Here is a 19,540-nt window from a genome sequence, read left to right on the forward strand (position 1 = left end):
TTTGGGGTTTTCTATGTATAGTATCATGTCATCTGAGAATAATGACTGTTTTACTTCTTCTTTTCCAATTTGGATGCCTTTTATTTCTTCTTCTTGTCTAATCGCTATGGTTAGCACTTCTAGTACTATGTCTAACAGGAGTGGTAAGAGTGGGCATACCTGTGTTGTTCCTGTTATTAGGGGAAATGGTTTTAGTTTTTGCCTATTGAGTTAGATGTTGGCTGTAGGTTTGTCATATAAGGCTTTTATAATGTTGAGGTATTATCCCTGTATTCCCACTTTGCTGAGAGTTTTTATCAAAAAGGGTGTGGATTTTGTCAAATGCCTTTTCTGCATCAATTGATATGATTATGTGATTTTTGTCTCTCAATTTGATTATGTGATGTATCATGTTTATTGATTTGAGGATATTGTGCCAGCCTTGCATCCCTGGAATAAATCCTACGTGGTCATGGTTTACGATCTCTCTAATGTAATGCTGGATCTAGTTTGCTAGAATTTTGTTGAGGATTTTAGCATCTATGTTCCTTAGAGATATTGGCCTGTAATTCTCTTTCTTTGTAGTGTCTTTATCTGGTTTTGCATTCGGGTAATGCTGGTTTCATAGAAAGACCTTGGAAGTGTGCCTTCCTATTGAAGTTTTTGGAATAGTCTGAGGATGATAGGTTTTAGTCCTTTTTTGAATGATTGGTAGAACTCCCCTGTAAAGCCTGCTGGATCAGGGCTTTTGTTTGCTGGAAGATTTTTGATTACTGCTTCAATTTCATTGGTAGTTATTGACCACTTCAGGTTTTTTGATTCTTCCTGATTGAGCTTTGGAAGCCTGGATTTTTTTAAGTGTATGTCCATTTTGTCTAAGTTGTTCAGTTTTTTGGAGTAGAGTTGTTCATAGTATTTTTTTACAATCCTTTGTATGTCAGAGGGTTGGTTGTCACTTCACCTCTTTCATTTCTGATTTTTTTTATTTTGATCCTCTCTCTTTGTTTCTTGGTGAGCCTGGCTGGAGGTCATCAATCTTGTTAATCCTTTCAAAGAACCAGCATTTGGTTTCATTGATATTTTATATATTTTTTTGTTTCTATGTTGTTTATTTCCACTCTGATCTTTATTATTTCCTTCCTTCTGCTTACTCTTATTGCTGCTCTCTTTCTAATTCTTTAAGTTGCAGGGTTAGATAATTTATTACCATCTTTTCTTTTCTTTTTTTTTTTTTTTTGAGGTTGGCCTGGAGAGCTAAGAACTTCCCTCTCAGTACTGCTTTCACTGTGTCTCATTGTTGTTTTGATTTGCATCTCTCAGATGATTGGTGACTTTGAGTTTCTTTTCATATGTCTGTTGGCCTTATGAATGTCCTCTTTAGAAAGTGTCTATTTAGTTCCTTTGCCCATATTTTGATTGCATTATTTATCTTCCTTTTGTTAAGTTGTATGAGTTCCCTATAAATTTTGGAGATTAAACCCTTATTGGAGATAACATTGGCAAATATATTCTCCCATACATTGGGCTTTCTTATTGTTTTGTTGATGGTTTCTTTTGCTGAGCAGAAGATTTTTATTTTGATGTAGTCCCATTTGTTTATTTTCTCCTTAGCTTCCTTTTTCCTAGGAAATGTATCAGTAAACATATTGCTAAGAGGGATGTCTAAGATTTTGATGACTATGGTGACTTGGATGATTTTTATGGTTTCACTAGAGGCTTGGTGCACAAAATTCATGTGCAGGTACGGTCCCTAGGCCTGGCCTGTGATCAGAGCCATATTCTGCAGCTGCCCACAGCCAGCCCCTCTCCCTGCTTCCACCCACCCCCAGTTCCCTGTTCACCATTGGGTGCCTAATGGCTAGGCGAAGGGACCAAGAAGTGGTCAGTGCACCTCATAGTGACTGGTCCAGTGGTCATTCTGCCATTAGGGTCAATTTGCATATTACCCTTTTATTATATAAGATGATTTATATTTAAAGTTTTTATCCATTTGTGTTTATTTTTGTGTATGGTGTAAGTTGGTGGTCTAGTTTCATCTCTTTGCATATGTGTCTGTCTAGTTTTCCCCACGCCATCTGTTGAAGAGACTGTCTGCTGTTTTGCCAGTACCAGGCTGTTTTTATTACAGTTGCTTGGTAGTATAACTTGATATATGGTTTTATGAACCCTCCAATTTTGTTCTTCTTTCTCAAGATTGCTGTGCCTATTTGGTTTCTTTTTGGTTCCATACACAATGCATATACAATGCTTAATAAAGATTTCTATGAGTTGATAACAGGCATGCTTGTTTCTGGGTAGAGTGTCACTCAGAAAACCTAACACTGCTATGAGAAATGAAACTTAAGGAACGGTCTGAATGATAGGGAATCAGAGTTATTCCCACACAGGAAGGACAATATAATTTTATGAAAAATCAGTTTTAGTATAAAGAGAGAAAGTGGTATAAAATTACAAAAACATCTATTTATATAAAAACCTTGGGTGTGAGGAAGAAACCAAGATGGCGGCATAGGTAAACACTGGAAATTGCTGCCTCGCACAACCACTTCAAAAATACAACTAAAAGACAAAACGGACATCATCCAGAACCACAGGAAGGCTGGCTGAGTGGAAATTCTACAACTAGAAGGAAGGAGAAAAGCACACTGAGACACAGAGGAGGTGCGGAAGTAAAGTACAGAGGTACGGAGGTGTACATGGAAAGGGCTGGCAACTGAGGACACGGTTGTCTTTTTCAATCGGGAGGGAGTCACAAGCTCCCAACTGCTCTGAACTCCAGTTCTGGGCGAGTCTCTGGGGACCCAGACTCATACTGGGAGAAAGTGGACAGTCTAGCATGGGTCGGAACTCGAGGGCGGCTTTCTCTCAGAGGTGCTTGCAGCGATTACCAGGACACTGAGACGCGGGGCCTCTTAGGGTAGGACTGAGAATCAGCCATAGCTGTTTGCTCCACCCCGTTGATTCCCTGAGACCCTGCCCCACCCAAGCTGTGTGCAGAGGCTTTTGCGTATAAAAGGCCTGGCCCTTTGCAGTCTGAAAATTACCTAACAAACTGCAGCTGGGTCAGAGAGACCCAGAACTTCCAAAAGAAGGCCCAAGGCCCCACAGCAGCTTGCATTGCTTCACAGCTGGGCCTCATCTGGGCACCTGCAAACCCCAAACAAAGAATAGGAATCTGCAGATCTCTCCGTAGCTCCTGCTGGATAGCCTCAGACAGAGGCTAAATTAGCACCTCCTTAGAGATCCAAGAGCCAGTGTACCCAGTTGTCAGAGTGGGACCATCCAGATTAAAACTCTTCAGATCCATAATGGACACACTCAGGGGGCAGACTCAGTGAGAACCAAAGCCCCACTGAAGCAAGTCTTGCCCCAGAAGGGTGTCTCCAGCACAGATGTTCTCCCACTGTAGACACAGCTGATTCTCACAGCCAATTGGCCTGGAGGTCAATTCCTCCCAGTGATACCTACAACAATCAAGGCTTAACTACAACAAGGCTGTGCACAAAGCCCACAAAGGGGTGCACCAAGAGTGTCAACCTCAGGTAATTGGGGAGGCTGAGCCACTGGGTCCTATAGGACACCTAGCACACAAAGCCACTCTACCAACATAGGGAAGCATAAAAAATGCGGAGACAAAGAAACAGGTCACAAATGACAGAAATTGAGGAAAGGAAACTACTGGATATGGAGTTCAAAACCACACTTTTAAGGTTTTTCAAGAATTTTTTAGAAACCGCAAATAAATTTAGTAAGACACTCAAGAAATCCGGTGAAACCCTCAAGGATATGAAAAAGGACCAACTAGAAATTAAGCATACACTGACTGAAATAAAGAATATTATACAGAGTTCCAACAGCCGACTAGAGGATCACAGAATCAAGTCAAAGATTTGAAATATGAAGAAGCAAAAAACACCCAACCGGAAAAGCAAAATGAAAAAAGAATCCAAAAATATGAAGATAGTCTAAGGATCCTCTGGGACAACTTCAAGCATACCAACATCTGAATTATGGGGGTGCCAGAAGAAGAGAGAGAGCAAGATATTGAAAACCTATTTGAAGAATTAATGACAGAAAACTTCCCCTACCTGGTGAAAGAAATAGACTCACAAGTCCAGGAAGCACAGAGAACCCCAAGCAAAAGGAATCCAAAGAGAACCACACCAAGACACATCATAATTAAAATGCCAAGAGCAAAAGACAAAGAGAGAATCTTAAAAGCAACAAGAGAAAAAAGTCAGTTACCTACAAGGGAGTACCCACACGACTGTCAGCTGATTTCTCAACAGAAACTATGCAGGCCAGAAGGACATGGCAAGAAATATTCAAAGTGATGAATACCAAGAACCTACAACCAAGATTACTTTATCCAGCAAAGTTATCATTCAGAATTGAAGGTCAAATAAAGAACTTCACAGATAAGAAAAAGCTAAAGGAGTTCATCACTACCAAAACAGTATTATGAAATGCTGAAAGGTAACCTTTAAGAAGAGGAAGAAGAAGAAAAAGGTAAAGATACAATTTATGAACAACAAATACACATCTATCAACAAGTGAATCTAAGAATCAAGTGAATAAATAATCTGAGGAACAGAATAAACTGGTGAATATAATAGAATCAAGGGCATAGAAAGAGAGTGGACTGACTATTCTTGGGGGGGAAAGGAGTGTGGCTTGTGCGGGAAGAGACTGGACAAAAATTGTACACCTATGGATGAGGACAGTGGGGGGGTGGTAAGGGCAGAGGGTGGGGTGAGAACCGGGTGGAGGGGAGCTATGGAGAGAAAAAGAGGAACAACTTTAATAATCTGAACAATAAAGATTCATTTTTAAATAAATAAATAAATAAATACCCTGGGTGTAACATCACAACCGAGGCTCCACCAACTGGAAGGAAGTCAGTCCTGCAGGGGTTGTCTTGGAAACAGCTGCAACCTCCCAAGCTGTTTCCTGTGAGTGCAACTATGTTTCAGGCAGGAACCCACCCTCAGAAAGTGGAAGCTCTGAGTCCTGGGTCCTCTTAGCCACAGCTGCACCCTCCCTGAGCTGTTTCCCAGGAGGGCAAGGGTTGAGGCAGGAACCGGCCCTCGTAGCATGGAGGCATATCTTTATAAAGTTTTAATCCATTATATTAGAGGTCGTGGTAGTACTGTTTTACCCACAGCATCTACAGGAATTGCTGCAAATTTACTTCTCAGTGGGAGCACCTTTCATTCCCAATATAAATTACCCATTCCACTAAATGAAACTTCAATTACTAGACTCAATATAAACTGTGAAGTTGCTAAAACTATTAAAAAGGCCAACTTCTCATTATTGATGAATGCACCATGGCATCCAGTCATGCTATAAATGCCATAGACAGATTACTAAGAAAAATTTGAATGTTGTATTTGGTGGGAAAGTTCTTCTTGGAGGGGATTTTCAACAATGTCTCAGTATTGTACTGCATGCTATTCAATAGGCCATAGTACAACCTAGTTTAAAGTACTGCAATGTTTGGGGATGTTTCAGAAAATTGTCTCTTACAACAAATATGAGATCAGAGGATTCTGCTTATAATGAATGGTTAGTAAAACTTGGAGATGGCAAACTTGATAGCAGTTTTTATTATATTAGAGGTCGTGGTAGTACTGTTTTACCCACAATATCTACAGGAATTGCTGCAAATTTACTTAGGAATGGATATTATTGAAATCCCCTATATAATGACTTGTAATGAATCTATTACTGAAGCTACATTTGGAAATAGTATATCTATAGATAGATAATATTAAAAATATATCTAAATGTGCAATTCTTTGTCCAAAAAAATGAGCACATTCAAAAACTAAATGAAGAAATTTTGGAAAAAAATTCCTTTTGCAATTGCAACCAAAAGAATAAAATACCTAGGAATCAACTTAACAAAAGATGTGAAAAACCTATATACTGAAAACTAAAAAGCATTATTAAAAGAGATTGAAAAAGACACAACATGAAAAAGTATTCCATGTTCACTGATTGGAAGAATCAACAGAGTTAAACTGGCCATATTACCCAAAGCAATATACAGATCAGATCAAATGCAATCTCCATCAAAGTCTTAATGTTATTTTTTAAGGAAATAGAACACAAAAATTCATCAGATTTGTATGGAACCACAAAAGAACCCGAATAACCAAAACAATTCTGAGAAAAAAGAATGACTACCTGACTTCAAATTATACTACAGAGCTACAATAAGCAAAACAACAAAGTATTGGCAGAAAAACAGACACACAGATCTGTGGAACAGAATTGAGAGGGCAGATATATAACCACATGTAGATGGGCAGATAATTTTCAACAAAGGATCCAGAAACACACAATGGAGAAAAGAAAGCCTTTTCAATAAATGGTGCTGGGAAAATTGGAAAACCACATACAAAAGAATGACATTTTTGCCTCCATGTACAAAAATTAATTCAAAATGAATCAAAGACCTAAAGATAAGATCTGAAATAATAAATTACATAGAAGAAAACATAGGTACTAAACATATGGACTTTACTCATGGAGAACATTATATGTATTTGACCCTAAAAGCAAGGAAAATAAAGGCAAAAATAAATGAATGGGACTATATTAGGCTAAAAAGCTTCTTCACAGAAAAGAAACTGACAACAAAACAAAGAGGCAGTTGACTGAATGGGTGAAGTTATTTGCAAACAATAGCTCAGACAAAGGTTTAATATTCAAAATATATAAAGAACCCATAAAACTCAACACCAAACAACCCAATTAAAAAATGAGCAGAGGACGTGAACGGACATTTCTCCCAAGAAGACATGCAGCCTGGCTGGTGTGGCTCAGTGGTTGAGCACTGACCTATGAACCAGGAAGTCACTGTTCAATTCTCAGTCAGGGCACATTCCTGGGTTGTGGGCTTGATCCCCATTAGGGGGTTGTGCAGGAGGCAGCCAGTTAATGAATGATTCTCTCTCATCATTGATTTTTCTATCTCTTCCTCTCCCTTACTCTCTGAAATCAATAAAATCAATAAAAAATTTTTTAAAAAAAGAAGACATGCGAACAGCCAAAAGATATATGAAAAGATGTCCAACCTTACTAGCAATTTAGGAAATGCTAATCAAAACTGCAATGAGATACCATCTTACACCTGTTAGACTGGCTATTATCAGCAAGACAAGTAATAAGTGCTGGAGAGCTTATGGAGAGAAGGAACTCTCCTTCACTGCTGGTAGGAATGTAGACTGGTTCAACCACTATGGGAAGCAGTATGAGGCTCCTCCAAAAATTAAGAATAGAGTTACCATGTGGCCCAGCAATTACTCTCCTGGGTATATACCCCCCAAACCCAAAAACATGTATTCGCAAAGATATATGAACCCCTATGTTCATTGCAGCATTATTCATAGTGGCTAAGACATGGTGACAACCAAAGTGTCCTTTGATAGAGAGCTGGATAAAGAAGATGTGGTACATATACACAATGGAATACTACTCAGCCATAAGAAAGAATTAAATAGCACCATTTGCAACAACATGGATGGACTTTGAGAACATTATGCTAAGTGAAATAAGTCAGAAAAAGCTAAGAACCATATGATTTACTCATATGTGGGATACAAAATTAAAAATCGTGGACACAGACAGCAATGTGGTGATTTTCAAAGGGTAGGGGGTGAGGGGGAAGAGGGGTGAAGGAGGCCTAATATATGGTGATGGAAGATGATTTGACTTTAGGTGATTGTCAGACAATTCAGATCTTATATCATAAAAATGCACACTTGAAACCTATATGATCCTATTAACCAATGTCACCCAATAAATTTAATAAATATATTTATTCAGAAAGATTTCTTAGAGAGGTAAACCAAATACCATGATTTAAAATGGTATAGAATAACAAAATTCTCTGACTAGAGTAGACTTACTTTTGGTTAGTCTTGACAAACACAACAAAATGCCACATGACATACAAACAGAAGAGTTTTGAGAAGATTTAAAATTAACAATCCTATCTAATAAAGAGGGAATATGCTAATTGACCCTCACACCATTGCAAAGATGGCGGTGCCCACAGCCAATAAGAAGGGAATATGCTAATTGACTGCCACACCCTCAAAGATGGCAGCTCCCATAGCCACAAGATGGCTGGCAGGGTAGAGCATTTGAGGGCAATCAGGCTAGCAGGGGAGGGCAGTTGGGGGCGACCGGGCTGGCAGGGGAGGGCAGTTGGGGGCGACTGGGCTGGCAGGGGAGGAGCTAGGCGTCAATCAAGCTGGCAGAGGAGTGTTTAGGGGGTGATCAGCTGACAGGCAGAAATGGTTAGGGGCAATCAGGCAGGCAGGCAGACAAGCAGTTGGGAGCCAGCAGTCCTGGATTGTGAGAGGGATGTCTGACTGCTGGTTTAGGCCCAATCCTTGTCAGACATCCCCCAAGGAGTCCCAGATTGGAGAGAGTGCAGACTAGGCTGAGGGACCCCCCCGCCCCGCCCCCCATGCATGAATTTCATGCACCGGGCCTTTAGTGAAGATTATAAATAACATTAAATTCAGTTTTTGATTTATATGGTTTTCAGTTCAGTAGATAGTAGAGACATAAGCCATTCCATGTTGAGGTAGAGGTCTTTCCCAGTGGCTTTTTTTACTTTAAGGTAAGCTATCTGACATATATTTTTGGATGTGGGAGAAGTGGAATATATAACAATTACAGTCTTTGTAATTTTTGTTTCTTTCTCATGGAAAGACCCAGATTGCATCCAATGAAATATTCTTAGCCCAAATTTGGTCAGATTTTGGTGAAAAGGATTTTCCCAGAGTGGAGCTAGAAGAACTCAAATTACAGTAATTTTTCAGAATTTGATCCTATAAGACACATAAAATAATTTCTAGTACTACAATTTATTTCCACATCTTTCTTTGCTAACTATAAATCATTTAAATTTTCAAAGTATAAATAGTATTCTGCCTATAAATAATTGGATGGCCACATACCTGGCTCTTATATTTTTGAAACCATTATGACATGGTTCTAGAAGAAACCAATTTTCTGGAGTTTTATTCTGGGTAATTGGATTGATATTCATTGAAAGAACAAACCACTTTATTTATATAAAACAATAATACATACATTATGTAAACAAAACTAGTGAAATGTAGATGGTCAAATTATCTTCTTCTAGTTTTCAGTGACATTCAACATCGCAGACTCATCCTTTCCTTAAAGCACAAACTTTTCACTCTGAATTTGGAGAATTTCTGTTTAAACAATTTTTTTGAAACCCAAGAACAAATAAACAAATAATACCCATTAGATTTAAAATTTAAAATTTGATGAAGCTGACAGTGATCTCATTAAAAAGACCAGGTTTTGTTTGTTTGCTTATTTCTCCATTTGCTTGTGGATCATCATTTGACTTGCTTCCACTCTTCTGGCTATTATGAATCATGTTTCTATGAATATTGGATTGCAATGATGGTTGTACATCTCTGTAAATTGACTAAAAATCATTGGATAGTACACTTAATCATCAGAAAGATGTAAATTAAAATGACAATGAGGTATTGCCTCACACCTGCTTGTATGGATATCATCAATAAGTCAACAAACAAGTGCTGGCGAAGATTTGGTGGAAAAGGAGCCCTAGAACACTCCTGGTGGGAATGTAGAGCTACTATGGATAAGTGTGGAGTTTCTTCAAAATATTAAATATGGAACTGCCATTTGACCCACTGACCCCACTTCTAGGACTATAACCTAAGAATTCTGAAACATTAATTCAAAACAATATATGCACTCCTATGTTCATAACAGCATTATTTACAATAGCTAAGATCTGGAAACAGCTCAAGTGCCCATCAGTAGATTAATGGATAAAAAAAAACAACTGTGGTACATTTACACCATGGAATATTATGCAGCAATGAAAAAGAAGGATGTTTTACCCTTTGAGACAGCATGGAGGGTCCTGGAGAGTATCGTGCTGAGTGAAATAAGCCAGTCAAAGAATAAAAAATATCACATGATCTCATTTATATGTGGAATCTAATGAACAAAATAAACATGAACAGAATAGTTCCAGAGGCATGGAAACATGGAACAGATGATGGATCTCAGAGGGAAGGGGGTTGGGAGGGAATGGGAAGAGATTCACCAAAGAACTTAAATGCATACATGCATTGCCCATAGAGACAGAAAATAGAATGGTTAAGGACTGGGGCTGGGTGGGAACCAGGCAGAGGGGGCAATGTGGGGACAAAAGAGGGGGCATCTGTAATACTCAACAATGAAGATACATTTTTTTAAAAGAAAAAGTTGACTATATTTATCAAAAGTTTGAATTTGAATGCCTTGTATATGTATGATCTAGTTTGTCAAATTCCCTTTCACTTTCTTCTAGTTGTCTCTGTAAGTTTCATACATTTACATTAATTACCTGGTAGCTGAAGATTGAAATCTCTGACCTTTGCTCCTAATTTACTGTTATACTTAATTTTCAACACCTCATGGGAAAGTTTATTGACCTTCATGCAAGTAGGGAGTTAATGAAAGCCAGAAATAAGTTACAATATCCAAGAGTCAGAGTACAACTAGCCCAGCAAATGAGCTATTGTAATGGCAAATTTTAATGACAAGTCTTTATCAAGGTGTTCCTACATAGATTAATTAGCTCAATTCTACCTGAATTGAAGGAGAGAAAGCATAGGGCTCCAATGATAACCCTAATCCCAGCTTCCAGAGTCTTGACGTTTAAGTTCCAGCATAACTTTACAGTACCTCTCCCCTGCACATAGCAATTAATTCAGTTAAAAAGTTTGTTTCTGTCACTCTCTACTCAAGAACATTCTATGGTGCTTCATGATGGCCTCTTGTCAGAAGAGCTCTTCTTTTCCCTCAAAAATTGATAGCTGGGATTTGTAAATTTTAAATGTTCCTGAAGCATAGTAACCTCCATCTTGTATAAAAACTGCTGTTTGAAATTCTCTGCTATTGTTAGATAGTCCCTTGTTCTGTAAACTCTGTCATTTTTAGACAGTCTCTTATTCTGTATAATAACTGTTTTAGTTTGAATAATAGAAAAAGATAAAAACTTAACTGTCTGACCTTGCAAGCTAGCCATCTAACATAATGGACTAATACTGATAATAATTCCCATATTATTATGCAAATGTTTGTTCTTTATGTATTCAAGATTACAAACTGTCTGTAACAATAACTCACACAGAGTTCTTTATAAAATCTACAAAGAAGCTCAAAAGGTATAAATATGGAAAACTTCCTGTGTGACTTCGCTCAGAGATTTGGAAGACCACCTCCCTCTGGGCTGCACACAATAAATGACTCCTAATTAATTAGCTCATTAAGGTGTCTTGTATCTCTCTCACTGATTTACGACACAACATTCCTTATTGCTTGTTTTTATAATATCACACAGTATAATGGAAAGAATTTGGGATGTCAAGACAGAGAGAACAAAGTTAGAATTATCTCTCAACAGTTTGTTGGATGATTTGTGACAGTTTTATTATCTGTATTGGACAATAAATGGCCCACTTTCAGAGCTGCAGTAGCCATTGGAGATAACCTATGGTACTAAAGGGAGGCTCTTCTTCCTTGTAACCATGGTTTTACTTCTGCTTCTCAGTCATGGTTTAGGTTGATGATAAAGACCCTGCAAAGGCACAATTCAGCCACTGGATTGATGAACTGAGACACAGAGGACTTCTAACTTTGAGTTATTCCCATGCTTGCTTCATTCTTACACCACAGTTTTGATTCAAGGTAGGAGATTAACAGATTGCATGAGAATCTAAGTTCTGAGAAAAAAACAACAACAACAAACAAACACACAATTTGGAGAGCTACAGCCAACTTAAACCTTAAGTGTGCCTTCTGATTGATTCTCCTCTGTTATCCTTCCAGGCAGATGTGCTAGCAAGGGAGCCTGAACTAAAAAATGGCTTCTAAAACATTCCTGTTTTATTGCTTCTTTTTCTGTATTTGGGAACCCCCAAATGAAGTTATTAGTAGAAAATGGGAGAAGTAAGAAGGACAAGATAGGCTGGCTGCTGAGGATTTGGTCTTGAAGTCCCTGCTCACTCTAGTAAGTGCTATACTTCTTGTCTCAGCCTTTTGTGTATATCTTAAAAAATGGTGATTGGAACATTGTAGGTTTGTAATAGTTGCCATCAATTAGTATGTTATCTTTACCTCTTGAGGGAGTTACCATTATACATTTACTTATTTCCTAGTATCTAGCAGGGTGTCTTGAGTGTAGCACAAGCTTACCATATTTGTAAACTAACTAAATAAAAAATCATGTAATTGGTTAAAAATAAAAGAGGGCACTGGGCATGTGGATGGTGAAGGACACAACTTGGGAGGAAGAAAGGTCCAGAAAGGGTAACAAGTGGATGGAAAGGCAAATTTTACTGACTTACAATTTTGATGGAGAATTTGTCTTTACCTTATGTGTTTGAACCCAGAGATGCTGAGATCAAAGGGATTTCATGTTCTGCTATGGTTATGGTCACCATTACTACCACCCTTTATTCATTTAACCACTAATAAGAAGTATTCATTAGATATCTGACATTTGTCAGGTCCTGTGCTAGGTTCTGGATGTATAACATGAGCAAAAACAGACAAGATCCTTACCTTTGTGGATACTGTAGTTTTCTGGGAGAGTTACATACTAATTAAATTACTTCATGAATAAATATAAAATTATTAATTTAAGTGCCAAAATAAATAATATATTACTCTGTAAGAGTAAAAAATAAGAATGCCTGATGTGGTTAAGAAAGACTTTCTGATAGAATGAGAAATAAAGAATGAATAAATGTTAAGCTAACAAAAGGAGTAAGGTAGAAAAGCATACATTCAATCAAGGGAACATCATCTGCCAAAGACTTTCTGAGGGAGCATACCATGATTAAGAAACATGAAGTAAATTCCATATGGCTGCACCACTAAAAGGAAGTGGGAGATGAGGCTGGCAGTGGGGGCTGCTCAAGCCCTTATAGACCAAGATTTTATTTTGAGATCAATGGGAAACCATTAAGGTATTTTAAACATGGGTGACATGATAATATTAGCATTATAAATTACTTTGGGCCTGGACGGCATGGCTCAGTGATTGAACATTCACCTATGAACCAGGAGGTCAGGGTTTGGTTCCCAGTCAGGGCGTATGCCCAGATTGCGGGCTCAATCCTCAGTGTGGGGAGTGCAGGAGGCAGCCAATCAATGATACTCTCTCATCATTGATGTTGCTATCTCTCTCTCCCTTCCTCTCTGAAATAAATAAAAATATTTAAAAAATTATTTTGGCTACAGTAGAGAACAAATTCAAGAGTGGATGGGTTATATCAGTTAGATTATTTACTGTAGTTCAGTGGAGAGGTAAAGGCACCATGGTGAAGAGATAAATGAATTGATTCAGGAGTAAAATGAAGAGAAAATGATGATGATTAGGATATGGGTGGGCGAGTGGGAAGTTTCATTGATGACTGAGGCAACTGGATAGATGGTGATGCTATCCAACAAGAAAGCAAAACTGGACAATAATAAAGTTTGAAAAAGATCATGAGTAAATCTGGGAGACAATTGGTTTTATTGAAAAGCTATATTGTGTTGGCTTCCAAAATTCATTTTTTGGCATACACGGATTTTTTTTATAGAAATGACTTAAGAACCATTTATCTAATGTCCCCACCCCAAAGCCATGCTAAAATCTATTGTGTTCTACCTTTAAGTAATGTTCTATCTCTATAACTTAACCAAAAAAACACAAACATAAAAAATGAAGGTATTAATATGTACAGTATGCAATAATAAACACTAGGTATATTCTTAACCATTAAGAAAAAATTCAAATAATGAAAAATAACCTTATTATCTCAGCATATTGTTTTCATTTCTCATCATTATTAAAAATATTTTTTCTCTATAGGTGTATATTTCATTTGGAGAAGAAATGTGGAGTAATAGAAAATAATATACTTTAGTGAGATATGGACCCAGATAAAAATTCCTGCACCATTTTCTTCTAGCTGCATAATCTTTAGCAAAAGATTTAATTCTCTGAACTTATTCACATTCATCTGGGAAATGGGGTGGGTAAAAGGGTAATCATCCTCTCCATTAATTTTTGGAGTAATGAATAAAGTAATATTGTGTATAAAATATTTAGTGTCTGCCAAATGTAGATGCATATTAAAAATTTGACTTTCCCCCCTTCTTCTTAGTAGCCTGAGTTTTTCATGTATGTTGAGATTAGTACAATATTGATAATTATACATTTACTTATTTTTTAACTTTATTTTTAATGTTGACACTATTACAGATGTCCCCATCCCACACCCCCTTTATCCACCTCTACCCAGTCCTGGCCTCCCCTTTCCTCTGGCTATCACCACACAGTTGTCTGTGTCTATGGGCTATACATATTTGTTCTTTGGCTAATCCCCTCATCTTCTTTCATCCAGTCTACCTACCCCTTACCTTCTGACAGCTGTCAGCCTGTTCCATGTATTCATGCCTCTATTTCTATTTTATTCATCAGTTTATTTTGTTCATTTGATTCCATATGAATGAGAATGAGATTCTCATATGAATGAGATCCTAAGGTATTTGTCTTCCTCTGACTAGCTTATTTCACTTAGCATAATAGTCTCCAGATCCATATGTGCTGTGGCAAAGGGTAAGATTCCTTTCTTTTATACAGCCCAGTAATATTCCATTGTGTAAATGTACCGTATTTTTTTTAATCCACTCATCTACTGATGGCACTTGGGTTGTTTCCAGATCTTAGCTATTGTAAATAACCCTGCTATGAATAAAAGGGTGCGTATATTCTTTCTGATTGGTGTTTTGGGATTCTTAGAATATATTTCCAGAAGTGGTAATACTGGGTCAAAAGGCAGTTCCATTTTTAATATTTTTGGGAGACTCCATACTATTTTCCGCAGCAGCAGTAGCTGCATTCCTAGGTTTCCCTTTTCTCCACATCCTCACCAACATTGCAGTTTATTGATTTATTGATAGTAGCCATTCTGGCAGGTGTGAGGTGGTTTATCTAGTGGTTTTAAGTTGCATCTCTCTGATGATTAGTGATGTTGAGCATTTTTTCATAGTTCATTGGCCATCTATATGTCCTCTTTTGAAGAAGTGTCTATTCAGGTCCTCTGCTCATTTTTTTAATTGGATTTTTGTGCTCCTGGTGCTGAGTTGTATAAGTTCTTTATATATTTTGGAAATTAACCCCTATGAGATATCTCAATGGTGAGTATGTTCTCCCAGTGGGTCCATTTTTCATTTTGTTGATGGTTTATTTTGCTGTGTAGAAGCTTTTGAGTTTGATGTAGTCCAATTTGTTTATTTTATCATTTGTTTCCCTTGCCCCAGGACATATATCAGCAAAAATATTGCTAGGAGAGATAGCTGAGATTTTACTGCCTTTGTTTTCTTCTATGATTTTTATGATTTCATGACATTTCAGTCTTTTATCCATTTTGAGATTATTCTTGTGTATGGTGTAAGTTTCATATTATGGTCTAGTTTTTTAAAAATTTATTTTTATTTTGCTGTCCAATATTCCCAACACTATTTATTGAAGAGACTATCTTTACCATGGCATGCTCTTGCCTTCTTTGTCAAGTATTAATTTATCATACAGGCATGGGTTGATTTCTGGGCTCTCTGTTCTGTTTAATTGATCTTCAGTCCGTTCTTATGCCATTACCAGGCTATTTAGATTACAATTGCCTTGTAATATATTTTGATATAAGGTATTATGATACCTCAACTTTAGTCTTTTACAAGTTTACTGAAACTATTCATGGGTCTTTTTTGGTTCCACACACATTTTTGGAATATTTGTTTTAGACTGTGAAATATGCCATTGGTATTTTAATAGATTGCTTTGGGTAGTATGGACATTTTAATGATGTTAATTCTTTTAATCCATGAATATATTATATGCTTCCACTTTTTTGTATCTTCTTTAATTTTATAGCACATCTTTAGTGTGCTATAGTTTTCTGAGTACAGGTCTTTTATCTCCTTGGTTAAAATTATTCCTAGCTACCTTATTTTTATTGTTATTGGAATAGCAAATAGGATTGCTTTCTTAGTTTCTCTTACTGATAGTTCATTAATGGTGTATAAAATGTAACTGATTTCTGGATATTAATTTTGTATTCTGATACTTTGCTGAATGCATTTATCAGTTCTAGTAATGTTTTTGTTGACTCTTTAGGGTTCTCTATATAATGTATCATGCCATCTGCAAATAATGACAGTTTTACTTATTCCTATACAATTTGCATGTTTTTAAATTTCTTCAGCTTGTCGGATTGTTGTGGCTAGAACTTCCAATACTATGTTGAAAAAGAGTGGTGAAAGCAGACATCCCTGACTTTTTCCCAATCTTAAGGGAAATACTTTTAGTTATTGCACACTGAGGATGATGTTGGCTGTGAGTTTGTCATATATGGCTTTTATTATTTTGAGGTATGTCCCCTCTATTCCCATTCTGCTGAGAATTTTTTATCAGAAATGGCTCTGGACTTCATCAAATGCTTTTTCTGCATCTATGAATATGCTCATGTGATTTTTTTATCCTCTATTCTGTTTGTGTGGTATTTCCCATTTATTGATTTGCAGATATAAAAACCTTGCATCTCAGAATAAATTCCACTTGATCATGGTGTATGATCTTTTATTTTTTATTGTTTAAAGTATTACATATGTCTCCTTTTTCCATGATTGACCCCCACAGCCACTCCCACCCATGAGGGCAAGCCCCCACTGCCCCAATTTCGGTGTCCATGGGTTATGCTAATATGCATGCATATAAGACCTTTGGTTGATCTCTAAACCCCCATGCCAGCCCCTTGTCTCTAGATCTATTTTTGTTCATCAGTTTATGTTGATTATTATAAACCAAATAAGAGTGAGATCATGTGATATTTATCTTTCTCTGACTGGCTTATTTTGCTTAGCGTAATGCTCTCCAGTTCCATCCATGCTGTTGCAAATGGTAGAAGTTCCTTCTTTCTTACCACAGCATAATATTCCATTGTGTAGATGTACCACAGTTTTTTAATCCACTCATCTGCTGATGGGCACTTAGGCTGTTTCCAAATCTTAGCTATTATAAATTGTGCTGCTATGAAGATAGGGGTGCATATATCCTTTCTGATTGGTGTTTCTGTTTTCTTGGGATATATTCCTAGAAGTGGAATTACAGGGTCAAATTACAGTTCCATCTTTTACTCTTTAGGGAAACTCCATATTGTTCTCCACAGTGGCTGCACCAGTCTGCATTCCCACCAGCAGTGCAAGAGGGTTCTTTTTTATCCGCATCCTTTCCAGTAATTGTCATTTGTTGTTTTGTTGATGATAGCCATTTTGACAGGTGTGAGATGGTATATCATTACTATTTTTATTTGCATCTTTCAGATGATTAGTGACTGAGAATTTTTTCATTTTTCTCTCGGCTTTTTGTATGTCCTCTTTCAGAAAGTATCTATTTAGGTCCCTTGCCCATTTTTTGATTGGGTTGTTTTTCTTCCTTTTCTTAAGTTGTATGAGTTCCCCGTAAATGTTGGAGATTAAACCCTTTATCAGAAATATCATTGGCAAATGTATTCTCCCATGAAGTGGACTTTCTTGTTGTTTTGTTGATGGTTTCTTTTGCTGTGCAGAAGTTTTTTATTTTGCTGTAGTCCCATTTGTTTATTTTCTGCTTAGTCTCCATTGCCCTAGGAGCTGTATTGGTAAAGATATTGCTATGAGCGGGCAAGGCTCACCGATCAGAGTGGCAGGCAGCTGGGGTGAGGAGGGGGCGATGAGGGTCTGACACTGCCAGTGGACACCAGCCAGGGGAGCCGCGTTTATGTCAGCCCTGTCAAGAAGGCCTGGGTGGAGCAAGAGGAGCCGGGTACACCACCCTCATTGCCACTGAGCCCCGAGCAGTTGGTCCACGTCCAGAAGAACAAGACCTCAGCCCTGCGTACACTCACGGCTCCCAACCTGCCAGTGAGTTTAGGTGACAGTTGGAAGAAGCACCTTGGTGGAGAGTCCAGAAAATGGTATTTTATAAAGCTAATGGGATTTGTTGCATAAGAAAGAAGTCATTACACTGTTTATCCACCCCTACACCATGTCTCCACATGGATCCAAATGTGCAACACAAGAGAAGGTTGTCATTCTGGGACAGGATCCATATCATGGACCAAATCAAGTTCATGGGCTCTGCTTTAGTGTTCAAAGACCTGTTCCACATCCGCCCAGTTTTGAAAGCATTTTTAAAGAGCTGTCTACAGACATTGATGGTTTTGTTCATCCTGGTCAGGGAGATGTATATGGGTGGGCCAAGCAAGGTGTTCTACTCAACATTGTCCTCACTGTCCGGACACATCAGGCCAATTCTCAAAGGAGGAAGGTTGGGAGCAATTTACTGATGTGGTTGTGTCCTGGCTAAATCAGAACTCAAGTGACCTCATTCTTCCTCTGAGGCTCTTATGCTCAGAAGAAGGGCAGTGCCATTGATAGGAAGCACCACCACGTGCTGCAGACAACCCATCCCTCCCCATTGTTGGTATACAAAGGGTTCTTTGGATGCATACATTTCTCTAAAACCAACGAGGTTATGAAAAAGTCTGGCAAGGAGCCCATCAACTAGAACAGCGGTTCTCAACCTGTGGGTCGCGACCCCTTTGGGGGTCGAATGACCCTTTCACAGGGGTCGCCTAAGACCATCGGAAAACACATATATAATTACATATTGTTTTTGTGATTAATCACTATGCTTTAATTATGTTCAATTTGTAACAATGAAAATACATCCTGCATATCAGATATTTACATTAGGATTCATAACAGTAGCAAAATTACAGTTATGAAGTAGTAAGGAAAATAATTTCTTGGTTGGGGGTCACCACAACATGAGGAACTGTATTAAAGGGTCGCAGCATTAGGAACGTTGAGAACCACTGAACTAGAAGGATCTGTGACCTTGAACTGGGGTGAGAGTCGGGGTACTCCAGGCGGTAACTAGCAGCTGCTATTGAAGCATTTGTCAGAGATGAAGTTGAATTGAAAACATAATTTCTCTAGTAATTCTTAGGCACTATGCATACCAGAAAGGAAGTCTTGGTGAAGTGGCAGCTTTTTCCAGCAGAGACTGTACCCTGTGACCTCATGTCTGTCTTTGCAACTTGGGTCTGGCCTAGAATATGTGTCAAAGTCTTTGGAAGGAAGAGGAGGTCAAATTCTCTAAACTCTCCTCCCCTGTGTTTCCTTTATGGTTAAAGATGGGGCGATAGCACCTTTTTGGTATATAAGTCAGCTGCTATTCTACTTGTTTTTACCTGTAGGTTAAATTTTAGGTTCTAAGGTGTGGGGTATTTTTATATAGAAAGGCCCCCTTTCCACATCCTGGTGTTTCAGTCTGGGCCAGGTCCACCACCCTTTGATCCTTTACAGAGTTCTCAAGCCTTTCCTTGAAGGAAATAGGACCTTTTTGCCATTTCCCAGAAATTAAGGTTCAATTTCCTGATGGTAG

General features: G+C 37.9%; 1 pseudogene; it reads left to right on the forward strand.

Annotated features, from left to right (window-relative positions):
- The window catches only part of LOC139002540 (uracil-DNA glycosylase pseudogene), a 42,975-nt pseudogene extending 24,317 nt beyond the window's left edge, over positions 1 to 18,658 (forward strand).
- Positions 18,659 to 19,540: the final 882 nt, after the last annotated feature.

The sequence above is a fragment of the Myotis yumanensis genome, unplaced genomic scaffold, assembly GCF_028538775.1.
Source record: "Myotis yumanensis isolate MYYU_CA2020_CCGP unplaced genomic scaffold, mMyoYum1.0.hap1 SCAF_2, whole genome shotgun sequence".
Taxonomy (NCBI): Eukaryota; Metazoa; Chordata; class Mammalia; order Chiroptera; family Vespertilionidae; genus Myotis; species Myotis yumanensis.